This window comes from Rhodnius prolixus, unplaced genomic scaffold (genome assembly GCF_049639745.1).
Source record: "Rhodnius prolixus isolate KJV_2025 unplaced genomic scaffold, Rpr scaffold_5, whole genome shotgun sequence".
Lineage (NCBI taxonomy): Eukaryota > Metazoa > Arthropoda > Insecta > Hemiptera > Reduviidae > Rhodnius > Rhodnius prolixus.
In genome coordinates, this window is record NW_027411624.1 from 4,980,351 (window position 1) to 5,001,699 (window position 21,349).

Sequence of the window (21,349 nt, forward strand, 5' to 3'; positions counted from 1 at the left end):
AGTCTGTAAAGAAGTTTCGCACGTTTTGACATTGCTTGTCATTTAAGTCTAGTGTGTGGGTTCCACGTGAGACTTTTGTAGAGCCCAAGGTAATTTATTAATTAATAAATATATAAATATTATTGCTAATACTTTTGGAATGTAATGTAAATAAATTGTAAGTAACATCACCACTCTCCATCTATATTGTACAAAAAAATGTATTTTTATAGATGTAAAATAAATAAATAAATAATAAATAATACTGGAACTTTTCTTGCTTGCATTGTACCGTACCCGTAATTTTTGGGTGAGGCCATACGCAAAATTTAAAGGGATTTTTTGGCGGCAAAATAGCGTGAATGCATCGAGACTGGTTATTCCAATTTGGGAGCTGGGGATGTGCTTCTCCTGAAGAGCTGGGATATCTTGCAGAATATATTTGTACTAGAATACTCAGTCAAAAAAAAAAAAGTCAGTCCTCTGACAGAATATCAAAGAGAGGGTGGTATTTGGGGTTAGATTGATTTTTGATGGATCAGCGAGTGGTTACCCCAAATTGCTAGGTTACCACTTTTTTTTGTCCCGCCCCTCCTAGAGAACCTAAGGGGTAAGTTGTTTCATTCATCTGAGGCACTCTAAGGTGAGCGGCCTCAGCTGGCGCCAATGAGGAGCACAATCGTTAGGTATCACACAGAATCAGACTAATCGCAGATTTTTGATGCACGTTACAATGTGTTGAAACTGTACAAAAAATTTGAAGCCAAATTATTGTTTGAAGAAGGGGTTCAATAGCAAACTTTTTCATTTCCAGGAAAATTTCAAATAGGTTAACCTGAAAATCAGTTATACATCAAATAAATGAAATACGCCTTAAATGAGGAAACAAATGAAAATAAGGAAGCCCAAGAAGAAGAAGAAGAAGGTAGTAGAATACGAGGACGCAAATTAGAAGAGAGAACACAAGAGAGATGATAAACAGGTCCATCTTTGTGAATCTGGTTTGGTTATAAAAAAAAAACGAAGAAGAAATAGAGAAACACGATTGCAAGTATGTGTACAGACAGACAGACAGACCAAAAATACAACCAGGTATTGGGACCACTCCCATACCGGTCTTCGGAGTCTGTGTCGTCCGTGCATATAGTGGACGGTCTGTCAAGGTCGCCTTGGACCTTCTTAATTTAGTTTTGTGTGTTTTTTTCTTTTTTAACCTTCTTAAAATTTTTTTGTTAAACTAGGAACATTTTCAAATTATGTCTCAATATTAAAAATAATATTTTAAATACACCCTGAAAGTTTTTTAAAAAACGTTTTTGTTCTAAGTCAATTTTTGAGGGGCCGTAAAAGATTATTATCACATTCTTTTGCCGTGATCACGTTAGGGTCAATCAGAGCTCTTAAGCTTTCCTCGCGAGTCCTGTGGGAACAGGAGTTTTACAGGAATTCCTTGGTATCCCTTTAATTTTTCACCTTACACATCGATTTTATATTTGTTTTTACTCAATTCCTTAAGTAAGAATATATAATTTCTTAATTTCCACCAAGTTCAAGCACTAAATGGAACTATACCAGGGATGGGCAAAGTGCGGCCCTTTTAACATTTTCCTGCGGCCCGCGGCACAAAACAGAAAAATAATAAAAATTTAAATCATAAAATATTTCAAATTTTATGTTAACCTTCCAGCGGGCGCGCCCAAAAAGTTACAAAAACAGGCGCGCGTATCTCACAGATAAACTTTGGTATTTTTAATTTTTTCTATCAATAGAAGAAATGAATTTAATTAAATAACATCTGTAATTATTAATAATGAAATAACAAATAAAAAATGCTCAGAAAACGGCAGTGCTTTTTATTTTTTACAAGCCAATAAGTGTAATAATTACAATCAGCATGTTCAGCCACTAGACTGTCTGAAAGCTTTCGCAGGTATTTCCTCCTCGTATCTGAGATATACGTACAATGTCTTTTTCTGTCAGTAGAAAACAATATTCTAATAAACAATGTTGAAAATAGTTCAATTTGATGAACACGTATAAAAGAAAAAATATAAATAATTTATAAGTCAGGAAACTTACTCGAATGGTCGCGAGTACGAGGGTCGTTTGAAAAGTCCGTGCAAAGTCAGAGAGATAGCACCACTGGCGCGTATCGAGGTTATGTTTAGTTAGTAGCATCTCTTGGAAGAACACACACCAAGTTTCAGCCAGATCGGTCTATTTCTTTGTGTTTGGCATTCGTTTGAATCGAGGAAGTCGAGTGATTTTCAAAAAATGGACGAAAAAGAATTTCGTGTGTTGATTAAACACTACTTTATGAAAGGCAAAACGCCTAAGGAGACTAAAGAGAAGCTTGATAAACATTATGGTGACTCTGCACCTTCGATTAGAACAGTTTATAAGTGGTTTCAAAATTTTCGGAGCGGCCATGTGGGCACAAGTGACGCTGAACGTTCTGGACGCCCTGTTGAGGTTACTACTCCAGAAATCATTGATAAAATCCATGATATGGTGATGGATGACAGAAGAGTGAAGGTGCGTGAGATTGCTAGTGCTGTGGGCATCTCGAATGAACGGGTACATAATATTTTGCATCAACATTTGGACATGACAAAGCTATCCGCAAGATGGGTGCCGCGATTGCTCACGCTTGACCAAAAACGAAATCGTGTGAAGTGTTGCAAGGACGGTTTGCAGCTGTTCCAGAAGAATCCGCATGACTTTAAGCGTCGTTTCGTCACTGTGGATGAAACATGGATACATCACTACACTCCTGAGACCAAAGAACAATCTAAACATTGGGTTACCAAGGGGGAATCTGCGCCAAAAAAAAAGGCAAAGACCGTTCCTTCGGCCGGACAGATTATGGCGACTGTCTTTTGGGATTCGCAAGGAATAATCCTCATCGACTATCTGGAAAAGGGTAAAACTATTACAGGTGCATATTATTCATCGTTATTGGACCGTTTGAAAACCGAGCTGCAAGAAAAACGCCCACGATTGGCCCACAAAAAAGTCCTTTTCCATCACGACAACGCACCAGCTCACACCTCAGCAGTTGTGGTCGCAAAATTAATGGAAATAGGGTTCCAACTCGTTTCACATCCCCCCTATTCTCCAGACTTGGCTCCCTCGGACTACTATTTGTTCCCCAATATGAAGAAATGGCTGGCGGGAAAAAATGATTTTATTCAAACGAGGAGGTGATTGCAGAAACGAATGGCTATTTTTCAGACTTGGACAAATCCTATTATTCGGAAGGGATCAACAAACTAGAGCAGCGTTGGACGATGTGTATAAGCCTAAAAGGAGACTATGTTGAAAAATAAAAAAGGTTTACCCCAAAAAATTAAGTAGTTTTTATTTTTGCACGGACTTTTCAAACGACCCTCGTATATGTCAGGCACGGATCGGCAAGTGCAAAGAAATGTACAACCCCAAACAAGATAAGATTTTTACTGAAGAAGTCATGAGGGAGTAGCATTGCTTAAAGGACAGCATTCTCCGCCGCTCCATCTCTAAACTGCGATTATTTTAGTCTAAGCTTGTATCTGTGAAATACGCGCGCCCGCTGGAAGGTTAATAAAGTTTGGTAATTTTCGCTAGTACAATTATTGTCTCAGCGTTCAAATCTTAGTAATCCGCGCTCTTTCTTTGTATGATCACTCGACTTTTAGTACGCCACTTTTTACACCGACACAAAGCGTGTTGTCGCCGTCGAAGCTACGGATTTTCGCTTTTTCTCTAGTTATTTATTTTATGGGGATATATGAATGTGAATGCAATCGCATTATTTTTATTTCGTCAGGCTTTTAATAGAAAAAATGATGAAGGAAGATATGAAGCAATTTCATAGAAGTAACTAATGCCGTTTTTTTGTTGATTTGTTAATAAATTTCATTTTCATTAATAATCTGTATTATATATAGATAAAAACAATTAATAAATAAGAACCCAAAATAAATATAAAAATAAATATATATGTATATACTGCGGCCCTCGGTAATAAACCAATAACCTTTTGAGGCCCTCGGTAATAAACCAATATCCCTTATGTGGCCCTTTACAGAGAAAGATTGCCCACCCCTGAACTAGACTGATTTCTAGTACAGGATGCATGCAGTATGAGAGAAACAGATATGATTAGTTTGAATTTAAACATAAACTGATGTTACAGCGGAAGTTGTTGTTGTAATATTAGCGAAGCAGAAGATGATAGAGGATTTCGTGAGTGGTAGATTTGTGCAAGAATGGTAACAAGTGTAACGACGGATATGACCTAATAACATTTCAAATTTTAATTACAGCCCAGAGATTCATGCACGAAATTTTTTAAAAAATATTATATTTAATGTTCATAGTGGCCAACTGTAAGCTCTGCGCCCAGTGAAGCCGAACCGAACTGAGAGAGAGAGTGGTTGTGCACCAACGCGGCGGCTCAATTAGCGCCATGAAGAAAGACTTTGGTGTGGAAGATTGCAGTCGGGCGTTATGTCGTCCTCTTTATCAAAGCTATGACGGGAAGTTGCGTAATATATACTGCGGCGAAACAGAAGAAGAAGAAGTGCTCACAGCCTCTCACACTATCTCTCTCACTCGCCTCCTCTCAAGAGACATAATACATCACACACTCGCACACTGAGTCACGTATCTACAAGAACCTCTTTCCTTCATTATTTAAATAAAACACCTTCACCGGACGTCCTGTATCCTGTATTTTGTAAAATAACATAATAAAATGATCAGTAATATAAATATTATATAAACAACATTATGATAATCCACAATGTGAGCATAATGTAAGCCTCTTCAACACGCGAACATCTTATCTTTCGAAGTTTGATAAAAATTTTGCGTTCTAATTATAAAAAAAAAAAGGTGCGAACACACGCTTTTTCTATAAGGCGCCACACGATAGCCGAGCGGTTATAGGCTAGACCCGCAAAGCTAAGATGTGTTGTTGGTTTAGTGGGTTCGATTCTTGGTATAGGCCTTGGAATTTATTTAATGGTTAATGTGAGAAATTTACAGTAAAGTATGTTAGGCGGTTATAGGCTAGACCCGCAATGCTAAGATGTATTGTTGGTTTAGTGGGTTCGATTCTTGGTATAGGCCTTGGAATTTATTTAATGGTTAATGTGAGAAATTTACAGTAAAGTATGTTAGGCGGTTATAGGCTAGACCCGCAATGCTAAGATGTGTTGTTGGTTTAGTGGGTTCGATTCTTGGTATAGGCCTTGGAATTTATTTAATGGTTAATGTGAGAAATTTACAGTAAAGTATGTTAGGCGGTTATAGGCTAGACCCGCAATGCTAAGATGTGTTGTTGGTTTAGTGGGTTCGATTCTTGGTATAGGCCTTGGAATTTATTTAATGGTTAATATGAGAAATTTATAGTAAAGTATGTTAGGCGATTATAGGCTAGACCCGCAAAGCTAAGATGTATTGTTGGTTTAGTGGATTCGATCCCCTGGTCTAGGTCTTGGATTTTATTTGATGTTTAATACGAGAATTTTACAGTAAAGTATGTTTGTTAGTCCTCGGACACCTAATTGGTAGTTGGCTGCCTGAAAAAATAGGCATTTCTTTACTTCATAATCGGAATTTACACACAAGAAGGCTTTACTACTGTACTAAGCTCTTAGGTCGCGGAATTGGAAAATCTACATTTTCACATAATTTCTTTTTAAACAAAGAATTTTAGGTGACATAAATATAAATGATAGAACTACACATAGCCCTAAAGTGGCACATTAGAGGGATTCTATGCCGAATTCCCTATACTTAGTAGTGCCCTTAATCAAATATATTTCAAATGATAGTTATACAATTATATATGCACGAAATATCTATGTTTGTTTAGATTAGTTTAGCAGTGGATGTAAAGTCAAAAATCCATCGTGACCTAAAAGATCCATTGTTCCTTCATTGTCAGCGATTACTCACAGACTATAAGCGTTTCAAAACTGTTTGTTTATTTTACTTTTAATATCATTCTCATAGTCCTAACAAACAAATGTTCGAACTCATTAATATTACAGAGTTTTTTTTAAAGGTGTGTTTGTGATTATGGAGCTAGAGTTGTTCCCTAAACTCAAATAGTTCCACGCATTAACTACCTAAAATACCCTAAGAGTATTAAGTAAGTATTGTGGTGTCAGTCCATATCGTAGAGTGTTGTGTCAGGCTGGGATACCCGCAGGGACGCCAAAATCCCTGAAGAAGTGGCTAGCCCACTTCCTCCCCCTACGGGTTAGTGTAGTTTAAAAACAAAGAGTGATGCCTGATTAATTAAAGAACCCTAATTAATTGTATTTAGGTTCCCGAGGGAGAGTGACGTCACGTTCCATGTACAATATTACGCAAACTGTGAAGAAAGTATGTCGAGTGCGTGTTCAAAATCATTCCAGATTTTAAAGAATTAATTAAAAAATAAAATTACTAAATTACAATAAATGAAAACACGTTTTGAGAATAGAATAAAGTGTAAATAGAATACAAAAGAGAACAATGCACTGCCACTGTGATAATAAATAGAAGAGCAATACAAGTATAGAACAAGCAATAGGATTCAATTGTTTTGATGATGTAAAACAGCTGATGTTATAGTGGAAGGTAACAACAATGCTGCTGAAGCACGTGAATAAACTTTACTGTTGGCTCGGCCAGCAGAACGCGCCGAGTTACTTTGAAAACAAACGACCACGCAGCATTCATACGTTCCAGTATCGTGAGTCCATGGAATGCGTCTTCTACTTCTACTTCTTCTACTGTTGCTCTTCCTGTTTCGCTCTATATGTGTCGCAGCAGATTTCCGTTCACCATTTTAATTTTTTATTTTTTATTTTTAATCCTCAATAAAATTAAATTAAAACCTATCCTAAGCATGATTTTTAACTGGAATGTTGGAGTAAAATTTATTGTAGGGAATTTTATGTGTAACCGTGGTCAGTTGTTACACCTGAATAGTTTTTGTTTCTATTTATTATTATTTTTATACGCAAAAGAATTATTCCTTTCCTTCCTCTTCGGCGCTACAGTCCTAAAAGAGACCAGGGCCTCCTCAATCAAGGCTCCCCACTGAGCTCTATCAAGAGCCTTCTGTCTTCACCCATTTTCCTCAGATTCCCCTCAACGTCATCAAGCCGTCATCTCATTCTTGGCCTACCTCTTATTCTGACGCCTCTGGGGGCCTTCCATATAATAGGCGGTGCGGTTATCCACCATCCTCTCCACCATGTACTAACCAACTTAATCTTTCTTTTTTTAATACATTGAACGATGTCTGCTTCTCCATAAAGATAGTAAGCAGTTCTAAGTTGGTGGGGATTTTCCATCTTCCTTCCTCATCCATAGGACCATATATTTTCAAGGCTGTCTGGCTCTCTTGGGTCCTGAACCCAGCATTCGCTTCCATAAAGCACTACCGGTCTTATCAGTGTCTTATATATGAGAAATATTTATGAGATTTTGTATATTTAATAATTCTTCGAAAAGAATTAGGGTACTGGATTCCCACGCTAACTTCGAAACCAGTAGGCCGCCTTTCAGGCTTTCTTTTTCCACAGGATTCTTACAATTCACTGATGAACATTGTTGCCCACCTCGAGAGAGCACCGCCTGGAGACCGGCAGTGCAATGAAAAGAATTCCGGAGGCCAATAAATTAAATAAATAAATTTAATATTTGTCTCAAAAGTGTGATTAATAATTTCAACTGTTTGTTTTTTGCTTAATACTTATCTTTTAACCAATTTTTTTTTAAATTTATGACATAAATAAATGTAAAAAAAAATAAGTAATCTAGTATTTTAATTACTAACATAAAATATACTGTGTTATAAATTATCTTTATTTCGCTCACATTTAATCTTTACTTTTTATCGAATGCAATTTTTATAAAATAACATTGCAAAATGAAGTTACGATTTACAAACAGCGGAAGTTACTTTTAAAAAAAAAAATAATAATAATAGGGTTTAGGGAAGGGATTAGCTATGAGGTTAGCATACTGGACTCCCACGCGGAGGTCCCGGGTTCGAATCCAGCAGCTGACCCTTAGATTTTCTCTTCCTAGGAGCTTCTTACAGCTCACTGTCCGGTGATGGACAGTGTTGTCTGTAACGAGAGAACACTGTCCGGAGGCCGGCAGTGCACTGGAAAAAGCTCCGGGCGCTAATGACCTCAGCTGTTGATGCGCCAAAAAAAAAAAAAAAAAAAAAAAAAATAGGGTTAAAAGAGTCCTACACTATCTTCTGTCAGTATATACCCTTTTACTCCCAATTAAATGCAGAACACTAAAACCTTTGTCTTTAAAAAATAAAAAATGTAAAGTAGAGTAAAGTAATCACCTATTTTTTCAGGCGGAGCTTTATGTCCAACTACCCTATTAGGTGTCGTGGACGGAGGCGACTAGCAAACATACTTTACTGTAAATTTCTCATATTAACCATTAAATAAAATCTAAGGCGTAGAGCCGGGGGAATCGAACCCACTAAACCAACAATACATCTTAGCTTTGCGGGTCTAGCCTATAACCGTTCGGCTACCGTGGCGACTAATAACCTTGTCGTAACCGGCAATATCGTAACCAATGAAGGCCTCCTGAGGTGCGATTATTGCTAGTTGAAATAAAAAATGTAATAGAATTCTAAAAACTATTCCACTAAATACAGGAAGAAATATTACGTTTTGCGGAAATCTCAAATAGAGTTCATAAACAACCAAATTATCATTTAACAAAATATATGACATTTATGAGATAAAAAATATTGTGAAGTGTGATTATATATAGAAAAAGATGGAATAATTAGAGACAATGAATGAGTGAAAGAGATAGATAACTTAAACACAGTGTAATAGGTCATTTATCACTTAATGACATCATTGAAAATATCTGTTAAAGTTGACGTGACTGAATCATCTGAAGGACGTCGCCTATGCCAGGAATTTTGAGAATTTTTTAGTCGAAAATATTAAGTAATGTAATTGAAATAATTTGTGTTATTTAAAGTAAAGTCATCGCCCATTTTTTTTTTTTTGTTTTTCGGGCGGGGCTTAGCGTCCAAACAACCGATTTTAATTGGTTTTAATTTAAACTATTATTAGACCAGTCATCACTTTTATTTTTGAGAATAGAAATTTGGTGCGGAACTCTTAGATGACATGTTCTTGATGTAATTATTCATCACCAACTAATTTAAATGATCTCAAATTTTTATTCTAACTTTGAACTTTTACGAAAGATTTTGCTTAACTAAAAGAGATTACCTAAATGTGGGAAAAGAAATTACAGTAACAAGGAAGCTGGAAGACTTATTGTGGCTTTCTTTTAAGATTACAGTCGCAGTGGATGCGTGCTCTGAACGGAAATAAGATCAAGATGATCAAAGAAGAATAACAGATGTTTGGAGAGCCTTAGGCTAACTGGTCAGATGACAAGAGAATGTCAGGAAGTCAATAGTTCAAATCATTATTAGGTTTCTGACGTCCTGTCGACACTCAAGTTGCTGTTCTTTAGAGATTTCTTTGCTCTTAACCCTAGATGATGTCGAAAAATGCATGATAATTGTGTGTCTAATAAGTGTCTTTCGGATATGTTAGTCAGTCTTGATTCTATTAATCGATAATACAATCAGAACATTACCTCGAATAGAATCATCTAGAACTGTACTTGTAGCTTGCTCAGAGTGTAGACAAAGTTGATTTGAAGATGAACTATCATAACTGCTTGGAGGCTACCATCACTTTTATAGCAAATTACTTGGCGAGCAGGACATTTCGAGATATCAGAGATATAGTAGCAATATCCTCCTGCATGATTTGCCCCTCAGATGATCTGAGCAAAGTTCTGAACAAAATAAGGGTTCCAAGTACTCACGGAAAGTACTCCTAGGACAAAAGGAAAATCAAAGGCAACCAGTGCCTAGCACTAATTCAATCCTTCACTCAATATTCACTCCTCCCATAAATACGAGTAGTATAATGGTGGGCTGGTCAGGATCAGAATTCTCAACGACAAGTTGAAGAGACCTAAATTTGAGGAGAATCCTTTCTGTGGGACAACTCTTTTCAGTATCTTTGGGTTACCTGGGAGAACTCCAAGGAATGGTAGATCTCTCTCTCTCTCTCTCTCTCTCTCCATCGCTCTGGAAGTACACACAACATGGACAACTTTTTGGAGAGAGATTGCAAGCTACACGCCATTTACAATTCAAAACCAACCCCAGCTCCTTCGGCGCAACTCCCAAACTATACAATTGATTTAATTGAAATTAGATTAAACTAATTCTAAATCTAAATATACACTTCACCAGGGTGGGTCCCTAGATTAGATCGAAATCGCAATTTCTTCATAATCTTTTAAGAAAAACAAATCAAGGGAGTAACAAAAAAACTGGAAATATTATTTATGAAATTATAGCTTGTTAAACTATTTTACTAGTAAAACTAGTTTACGGTAGCGATTACCAGATAGTTCGAGGGAGGTTACAATTATTTATCTAAAATCATATATGCTTAGAATACCTCGTACTACAGCCAATCTCAATGAAGCGATTACTGCTAGCTCTAATTCCATTGGTTGTAATAACAATTTCCAACTATATTATCAAAAATAAAAAAATAAAAAACCCAATTGATTAAGTTTTTCGATTAAAATAGTTTTTATTTTTATTAGTTTGTGTGTAGCCCAATTATATTACTATATTTCTTTAAAAATTAAAGGTTATTTCATAGTTTATTGCTTCATTACCATTAATCTATATTGATTGATGCTGAAATATTTGAGCTGGATTTGGTTGAGAGCCTTGCATAGGCTTCCTCCATATTGCGCGATTATAATTTTATTCAATGAATACGCGTAATAATTACTCCTGAAGTTAGTAATAATATAATCGTATCATAATTGAATAATTATTCATTTTTCAACTGAGTGAATGCAATTACGTTTTTTTCTTTCATTTTTTTTAAAGGCTGACGCTTATGCATTTTCTTTATAAATAAAATGGGAAATAAAGGATGATTTTCCTCGTCTTCTTGTACTGGAAAGACATATAAAGGATCTATTTTTCCTAGGATTTGTTGGGGGAAGGGGAATTATCGGAGAAAAACTGTCTTGAGCTTATAAAGTGGCCCTTGTACTCAAGTTTCTACGTAATAAAAGTGAAATTAGGAGCAATTCTGGAATAATAACTGATAAGAGCTCAATAGTTTTTCTTCAAAAAAAAGCATTTTATAGTTATTTTAGCGAATAATAAAGTACAATAAAAATTAAACAATGGTTTTAGTAAAGACGCACTTCCGCTTGGTTAAATTGCATAAAAAGTTACATACATACACATATAAGACCAACTTTAAAACTAAATTTTCGTACTAAACCAATTTTAAAACGTCTATTTCCGGTGAAATCTTCGCGAACGTAATATTTTCATTTATAAAGGATAAAAGAGAAAGTAAAAAAAAATTTGGTAATTCACACTTCCGGAAGATCCTGTATTTGTTGTTTTAAGTGCTAGGGTGAGGATGATTTAGTGGTTTCGCAATAAATTGTTCAGTAAGTAAAAGTAAAGTAAAGTAATCGCCTATTTTTTCAGGCGGTATTTACGTCCAACTACCAAATTAGGTGTCGTGGACGGAGGCGACTAGCAAATATACTTTACTGTAAATTTCTCATATTAACCATTAAATAAAATCCAAGACCTAGACCGGGGGAATCGAACCCACTAAACCAACAATACATCTTAGCTTTGCGGGTCTAGCCTATAACCGCCTAACATACTTTACTATAAATTTCTCATATTAACCATTAAATAAAATCGAAGCCACTAAACCAACAATACATCTTAGCTTTGCGGGTCTAGCCTATAACCGCCTAACATACTTTACTATAAATTTCTCATATTAACCATTAAATAAAATCGAAGCCACTAAACCAACAATACATCTTAGCTTTGCGGGTCTAGCCTATAACCGCTCGGCTACCGTGGCCGTTCATTATCTTCAGATTGAATGGAAAGAGCAAGGGGAGTTTTTTTTTTTTTTGAGGCGGAATTTGAGAGAGAGAGCTTAATTCTAACTTCCCGCTGGATTCCACGATTGTTGCCAGTTCATTTTAAAGGATTTTGGCCAAATTAGGGTAGGCCATCCTTGAGCGACAACGATATCGATTAAGTTATCTCGATTGAGTTTAAGGATCAATTCAATCATGACACCTCCTGCATGGTGAACAAATATAGCGAAGAAAACCTGAAGTCATATATGTTTGGACAACACGAATGGTATAAGGAGACGATTACCTTTACCTTTAAAGGAGCAATACGAACAATTACATTATGCATGTTCCAACAGGAGATCTGTAATTTTTGTTCGTTTGTATGTTAGTTAGTTTTTTTTTAATTTTGCACAGAACGTTTTTTTTTGACGTTTTATTTTTCTCAAATTAGTTAGTTCGTCACAAAAAACAAAATTGCCCCCCAAAAAAGCAGTCAATCAACTGTGAAATTGTTTTCTTTAATAATTAAATGGACCACACCTTAAAAGTTGCTTTAATCTTTAACTGAACAAGTCCTTTAAAAGTATAAATATAACTGCAACGGTTAATAATATACTTTAATTCAGTACAGAAATTGGGTGCATAAAAAATATTAAATTATTAGGTTGCACTTTTCTGTCAATTTTAAAGAAATCTTTATGGGACCGTTTTTAATGGTCTCACCATAAATTAATGGTTTAATGGACTTTAAGATCAAACTTATTTTCTGGTTTTCTTTTATTCAAGAACTTGACCGTTAAAAGTATTATTTAAAAGGTCATTAAATTCCAGTTTTTTTTTTCGTTAAAAAGAAAGAATAATCGGGATGAACAGGATCACATGGGAAGTGGAACAGAGATTGGCAAGGAATTGTTTAAAATGTATCTGGATAAGATTTATGAATGATAAAAAGAATCGAGAAAACTTTGGTTTGCTTTGGATTATATCGATTATTTTATTGCTTGCATTTATCTTCGTGGACAGCGAACCTGAATTGTTCAGAATTCTTTTTCGAGAAAAGAAATTGTGCTTAAGTTCAACTTAAGTATTATCATTCAAAAAAATTTTAGCTTCTCTTTTTCGGCTCTTAAAAATGCACCCAACACGTAGCATATTGTTTTAACGGAAGTTGGTTTTTAGAAATTTCATGCAATTGCAATAATATTTATGTCTAACCTTATCACACTAGTTTGACCTTAGCAGTTTTCATCTTGTATGTTTTGAACTCTTGGTTTATTGGGCCTACGTATTGTTGAACTCTTCTTTCTCAATTTGCTTACGTAGTAAAGGTTCTAATCAATGGCTGATATAATGGAAAGGATGTGGCAAGCGAGAGATTTAATGATCCCTGTAGAGGTTATACGTACTAGACTGTGGTTACAATTGGGTGACTTTAATGGCAGCTGTTTGCCACTGCCTTCTTGTTTGGATTTTGATCATGTGGTTATCATTGGTTTTCAAGTTATTTGTGTCCGTTTTTTTTTTTATTTTTTAGTTTATTCTGCGAGATATTATTGGGATTATTAAGATGATTATTGGGATCCTATGCTCCCCAGGTATTGATATACTCGTATCTCACCCAGGTTCTCTAGGCAAGTTCTAGGAAGAGAAATGGGTGCCGGAAGACAGATGTTCCATGTACAGCTCCCCACCAAATAAGGAAATGGCCTCAAAAATTTATACACGTCACCAATTTAATTAGTCTGTTGAGCAATCCCCAAAATTCGGGAAGCTGCCGAGAGATTAGGATAATCACTCCACTGATGTTCTAGCCCTTCCTCTTTTTCATCCTTTGTACACCCAGAGGAGGATATAACCACCACTTATAACTTTCAGAGCTAATCTTCGTTAAACCCTAGGATATTGCTACCATATCTCTAAATGTCCTGCTCGCCAAGTAATGTTTGCTATAAAAGTGATGTTAGCCTCCAAGCAGTTATGATACTTCAAATCATCTTTTTTCTACACTTTGTGCTAGCTAAAAGTACAGTTTTAGATGATTCTATTTGAGGCAACGTTCAAAATTTTCTGATTGTATTATCGATTAATAGAATCAAAGACTGACTAACATATCCGTAAGACACTTATTAGACACACAATTAGCATGCATTTTTTTCGACATCATCTTGGGTTAACAGCAAAGAAATCTCTGTGGAACAGCAACTTGAGTGTCGACCGGACGTCAGAAACATAATTGCAGCATAATTTGAACTATCGACTTCCTGACATTCTCTTGTTATCTGACCCAGTTAGTCGAAGGCTCTCCAAATAGTTCTATCAACTATCAACTACTTCAGAGTTTCCTAAGTAGATTATGAGAGTTTTTAGAGAAAATAATGTTGTGCGTTTTTTCTCGTTTTCTGTCAATTCATTTGCGCAACAAAAACGATGAATTATAGTGAAGTATAATTACTTGTGATTGGCTTGTGCAGTACCAAATGCTAATGTTCCTTATTTTTCATTAACAATTATTAATCGACTTACACAATTTAAAAGTAATACCTACAGGAACAAGGAAACATATTTGATTATAAATTCATAATTAATATACAAAAATATCAAATTTGCGATACTAGGGATTTAATTCAACCAAAACGATACTTGACTGCAAATAACAGACAAACTGTAACATATAATAAGTGTTAAGGCCGTCCGTCTGTGACGAACTAGGTGTGGCTTCGTATTGGGTAAACACATAAAATTACCAGCTTCGAAAACAGAGGCGGACATTAAGTAAATAACATATTATGTACCTTTGATTAACATCTTTACATATAATTACAATTTAAAAAAAAAATATTTTTTTATTAATTGATAATTAATTATCAATTAAGAATTTCGTAAAAATTATTTAAAAAAAAAAAATTATCAGCACATATAATTGAATTTGATGATTATGATTGGCTGTGTGACCGGATATGGCTCCCCCAACTTAAAATGCGTAATTATCACTATTTGTACTACGATAATACGTATTTTACGCAAACATGTCATTATTTAAATAAAATCGTTTCAGATGCTAGAGTAGATGTTAAAGCAGGAGTAGCCACTTCTTATTTTGATTTGGAAAGATTTTTTTTTTATCTTTTTGGTATTTTGTAATTAATGGTGGTTATTGATTGGGAAATCTTCCAGGTAATCGAGGGAGACTATCATTATTGAACTGGTCTCTTTGGATCAAGGCTGTATATCCGGTTCAAAGCGAATAAACGTAAATGTTTATTATATTGATTTCCTCCAAGTTTCTGGTGCTCAGCTTCCGCTCAAAGTGTACAGTCTTGTAATTTTCAGAGTTCAACATGGACGAATCCATTCAGAGGATGAAGTGATCCAGCCAAGGGGAAAGGTGCAGTATTCGGAAGAACAGTGAAAAAAGAGGAGCTGAACCAGGAGTAGGATGGATTAAGAGAGGAAGCTTAAGATGGCTAGGGCATTTAGTGAGGCTAGAGAAGATTCCTGAAGATTTCCCAGAAAAATAATGAATGGGCACCAAGGGGGTCGCGAGAAATAGAGGAAGACCGAGGATTAGGTGGGCTGAATGCTGTAGAGGAAAGCATTAGAAGTCTGGGAGTAAGGACTTGAAGGAGGATCGCTTTGGTGAGAGAGGAGTGGGGTACGGTGATACAGGAGCCAAGGTCCTTCGATGACCGTAGAGAGAGTATCTAATTGTAACTTAGCGATCAAAATTCCTGACGTGGAAAATCCAATTTACTGAACAGGTTTTTCTCTTATTGGAGATTTTCCCGAAAATGACTCGATCGTTTTACGTATGTAACGACTACATCGATACTTTTAGTTGAACGATTTTCCCTGGAAAAGTTAAAAGGATACTTCCGGATGATATGGTATACTTACTTTTAAGTACCATTTAAGTACTTTTAAACAGGATAAAATAAATTAAGTAAGTTTTAAAATTTATAGTTAGATATAGAAGAAATTCGGTGTTTGAATAGAACTTTTAAAGGTGGAAGGTTTACAGGAAGAGGAAGCAAGTCGTGGTGTGTTACCGGAAGGTTCTTAATGACGAAAGAAAGAAATCGTATGTTCATATAATTACAGGTTATCCTCTGGTGCCTAAGACAGGACCAGTGGATGCTAAATAATTGGTATTTTAGTGGCTGAGACGTACACCCTAAGAGATCAGCTCATCGCATTGTCCATACTAGAAGTAGCCAAAGAAGAAGAAGAAGAAGAAGACGAGCTGAAGATGGAGCCGACAACATATATAATAGGATCACGCCTCTGACCGAAGAAGTATGGTGAAGTGCCTGCAAGCTACATATAGTCTGATTCTATTAAGATTAAGAGCTAAGTATATAAGAACGGGGCAGTGCGGAGATGAAAGGTCGCCTCAGTCCGTGCGACTGGCCTTTATATCCGCATTAAGACACAGGTCTTCTGCGGTTAGCCAGATCCCTTATAGCTAACCAACTTACCAACAAACATGTCCATCAACCTAAATTGGCACAAACTATCTGATAAAAAGAAAAAAATTGTTCTTCTTGCTAAATTCAACATTAATAAAACCATAACCGGAGTGTCGTCATGACTTAATAGGAGAACTGCAAGGCCGAACTGATAAAAATAGTAGTTTTTCCTGTTTCCTGCTTCTGTTTCTAAGATTTCCCTCCTCTGGACTCTATTTGTTAAAACATAATATACAATATTATTTTTTATAATTTACAATAGGCACAATGAGTTATTACCCTTTGTGGGTGGTTATATAGCGTAGTTTTGAAGCAAGGGAGATCCCCAGTTCGAATCCCGCGTGTAGCTGGTTTTTATTTGTTAGAAAAACATGTTAAAAGTGAAGTATTTTCTTAGGATCTCAAATGGGGAAGGATGCTGCAATGTGTATTCTACGCTCTAAAATGGAGCTGCAGAAATGGCAGCATCTTTACTCTGCGACGGAGTTGTTGTACGCCTCCCTTCTTCAACAGCAATCCTACTCATTTGCAAAGACCAGAAACGCTATCTTAGGCTTTTCATACACTATGGTGAATCAACACACAAACTTATAAAAGACTAGCAATAATATAGTGAACCTCTAGACCAACTTTTCTGAAGATATTCTAATTACCAACTAAAATCAACTAAAATAATTAAAGCTATCTATAGCCTCAGGAAGCTGATGTTCATTTTTCTACGTCGCATAACCTTAATCTTCGAAACGATCATCATAAACATCCCTATTGTCTAGGGCATAACGAGTCGCCCCCGATCCCGCTCATGGTCCTAATACATGGTGTACACAATCTTGCCTCTCCAACCATTCCTGACAATCGATTGAAGCGCCCGAAATGGAACTGATATTTCCTTCAGTACTGAACAGCAAAAAGGTAGATTGCTCTTCAAAAAAATCCGTTAGTGAGAAAAAAAAAGAAATTTTCTGCAGCAAATGCTTTCTGGATCTATTATGAAGATAATGGGGGGGAAAAGGTACGGAAGGAACGATGTGCCCAACAAAGGTTTTTGCTTTGTTCAACACTACGTGGCTTCCGCCAAAGAAGATGGCATATTACGTGTCCTCAAAATACGTATATTTCCTGTGGACACTCAGGTATTCAAAATTTGAGACGATTACAGGAGGAAGTGGGAATGTTAAGAGAAAATTCCCTGGCAGGAAGTTCATCATCATTACTGAGACGAGAGAAAGAGGAAGATGTCCGTAGCAGAGATGCAGAGATATGTTCAGTTGCTCTACCAACGAGCGAACAGATTGGAACGGTTGTTACTACACCCTTTGGTTACAAAGACTCTCCAAGAAATTCCTATCTTCCACTTAACGCAACATAGAAGACACTAACACATATAACATGTCCCATTAAAGTGGAGCTTACATCATTATCGTGTTTCGTTTTTAGTAATTCACTGGAGATTGTGAGTACGCGGCGACCGACAAAACAGGAAACCTCTAGATCATGTTTTGCTTTTCCATTAAAACGCATACGTTATCCTGTCACGTGATAAGAAGCACGAGTATTTTTTTTTATTAAAATAAAATAATGTCTACTAATAAAAAATATATATACAATATATATACACACACAATTAATTCATTTTATATTTTTATTTGAAATTAATGCCCATATATGACCACTCGGACAGGTTGAGTAGCTTCTTCTCCATTTCTAGAAGAAACCTCATTAATTTCTTTTTATAATTAGATAAAAAACCTGAACATTCCTGGATTACACATCTCTCTCCTCCCTTTAACCAAAACAGGAGACAAATCGAGGACAAACAACTACTAAAAATTATTTATATCTTTTACTCATAAGTTTTTCAAATGGAGAATCAAAACCAACGTTACGAAGTCAAAGTTCATCAGGCGGAAAATACTACCTCCCATCATCTTGAACCAAACTCCTATACCAACTGTGGACAAAGTACGCTACCTTGGACTGCACCTAGCCAAACGGTTGGACATGGAATCCCCTTACTAGACTCGAAAAGACAAGAAACTAACCAACGCTACAAAACTTCTCGCCAAACTACTTGACAAACGTTCGAAACTTAACCTACATAACAAAAGACTCTTATATCTACTGTTACTGCGACCTATTTGGGTCATACGGAATCGACTAAACCGTTCCAACTCACTACGCCTCCCAGACATTACAGTCAAAAATACTACAGAAAACTACTTAACACTCCGTTCTATGTATCTAACCTCACACTATCCATAATGACCACAAAATCCCTTTCATTACAAGATCTTGTTGCTAACATTCGTTTTCTCAAATTTCATTCCACTCTACAGCAGCTCATCCTAACCCTCTCATAGAACACCACCTATCTTCCTCCACATTACCAGGTAAACCTCTAAGGAGATTGAAGAGAAGATAGCCCTCGCGATCTTCTCTTATCGTGAGAGCAAAGCACGTTACTGGAGTGGCAGCACTGGGTACCTTCTCCACTCATGATTTTCTTCTATTTCTTTTTTCTTTTGCCATATTTGCTTGTTGCAACAACTGTTGACAATAAAGGATTTTAAAAAAAAGAAGTTTTTCACAACTGAACTATTGGTAGAATTTCAAAATTTTATTCCAGACTATTCTTCCCCACAATTCCCTGAAGACATGATGATCTTAGAAGGAAAGAGAAACATTATAAAGGACATCAAGAAGTTTGGAATGTGTACATCAAAAAATAAGCCCGGAAAAGATTATTACCAATTTTCCTTGATTCGTTTGCTTGGAGCCCATATTTTTTGAGGAAAAAAAGGGGGATAGAAAGCTAGAAAGGAAGATTAGGCTAATACTGCCAGGAATAGAGAAATTGAAAAATAATTATCACAAAAATGCAAAATGGCTAACCTCAAATTTCTTTTAAACACAGGTTAATATTGCAAACTCATTGTCTCATTCTTAAAATAAGATTAGACAACTAAACACTTAAACTTTCACTAATAATATTATCTAATTAATATTTCCTCTAAATAAAAACACACAAATTATAATATCATTATAAATTTAAAATCCTGAACAAACAAACTATGATTATGCGAGAATTAAGTCAACAGGTGGCACTAAATTATTAATTAACTTTCTCATCGTCCTTAATAATTATTCTGATATCTTTGTATATTATTTATTCGTTATCATAATTATAATTTAGTAAATAAATTGTGTCAAAGTAATTCAAAGGAAGCAGGACGTCATTTCCTGTTGTAATGGCAGACGATTATTCGCGAAATCACTTTTTTCTGGAAAGGGAGGCCCCTTATTTAATTTTTAAGGTATTAAGGGGCAGGATTTTCCTCTAATATTTTCTTAGGATCTCAAATAGGGAAGGATACTGCAATAAGTATTCTACGATTTAAGTGGCGAATCAAAATGGAGCAGCAGTAACTTTAGAGAGAGAGAACCAATAATATTTCTCTGCTTTACTTACTTAAAGTAAATAAATAGAATTACTTTAAAAAGGTAATTGTATGATAAATAGGTACTTCTCCTCTGGTATTTGCTCACAAGTAGCGAGAGAACAATGTTAAAAGAAAAATTCAAGAATTTTAAATTTCCCTTATACATACGACAATTTTAGCTCTTTATTAGGTAACTAATACATAATACAACACTGAATTAAATTTTGACCTAATAAACAAATACTCTATTTACATAAAATTATTGTTTATTCTATTGTATTTATAATACAATACAAAGTAGATTGATTTACTAAGTGAAAAATGTTTTTAAAAAAATAATATTAACCCTAAATTTGCTCAACGGAAACTACTCTGTTAGGTACCTCCATCCCGAAAAAAAAAATCTGGGAAATCGATCTTGTAAAATGGCATTTCCGGTGAATGGATTTTCACCAAAAATGCCGGGGGACTAGTCTCCAGGTGGCACTTAATTGAAATCCAAAATTTGAACTTACAGCAATTTCATATTTTTTAGTTATGGCAGATCACACACACACAAAGCTACAAAGTATTAATAATAAAATAATTGGCCAAAAAAGTGTTTATTTTGTAGTATAGAATATCTAAAGCAGATTTTAGGCAGAATTCTCGCAAGACGCTATTAGTTTAGTAAAATTTATTTTTCTACATTTCCTGAACAAGACTTAATTACTTAAACCCATCTGGACATAGGGATCAGAGCTCAACTAGACCCTTCAATATCTCCTGATAATCCTTTCAATCAAAAATCCACCACCTTATTGTTGAGGCTTCCTATAATGTCTCACTGTACCAAGATCTGAACAATCCCCTTGGGCATCGAATCTATTCCTTCACCACGATTCCTCAATATCCACCACCTGCCATCCTAATAAATTGAACAGCTCAAAAACTCTTTCCTCAATAATCCATCCTGATAACCCACCAGGACGCCTTGAAATGACGTTGGCCTCCTAGATCCTAATCAATTCCTAGATCAATTAAATTCCCAAGAGTGTCAGCACTGACTGATTTCTCTCTCTTCCTATGCCGAACGGTTGGCTTTGTGCATCAGCTATGCTGGGGTCAGTTTTTTCATCATGTAATTGTAATGATTTATCAATACTCTCTGCCAAATATAAGTAAATTAATCGCCTATTTTTTCAGGCGGGGCTTAACGTCCAACTACCAATTAGGTGTCGTGGACGGAGGCGACTAGCAAACATACTTTACTGTAAATTTCTCATATTAACCATTAAATAAAATCCAAGGCCTACACCGGGGGAATCGAACCCACTAAACCAACAATACATCTTAGCTTTGCGGGTCTAGCCTATAACCACCTAACTTACTTTACTATAAAATACTCATATTAACCATTAAATAAAATCCAAGGCCTACACCGGGGGAATCGAACCCACTAAACCAACAATACATCTTAGCTTTAAGGGTCTA

The 21,349-nt window shown here is 35.7% G+C and overlaps 1 protein-coding gene and 1 pseudogene across 2 annotated transcripts in view; both read left to right on the plus strand.

Moving 5' to 3' along the window:
- LOC141457697 (uncharacterized) overlaps nt 1-21,349 on the plus strand; it is a 286,354-nt gene that overhangs the window by 93,925 nt on the left and 171,080 nt on the right. The gene's annotated exons all lie outside the window — the stretch shown is intronic.
- LOC141459035 (U4 spliceosomal RNA) lies at nt 8,542-8,700 on the plus strand (annotated as a pseudogene).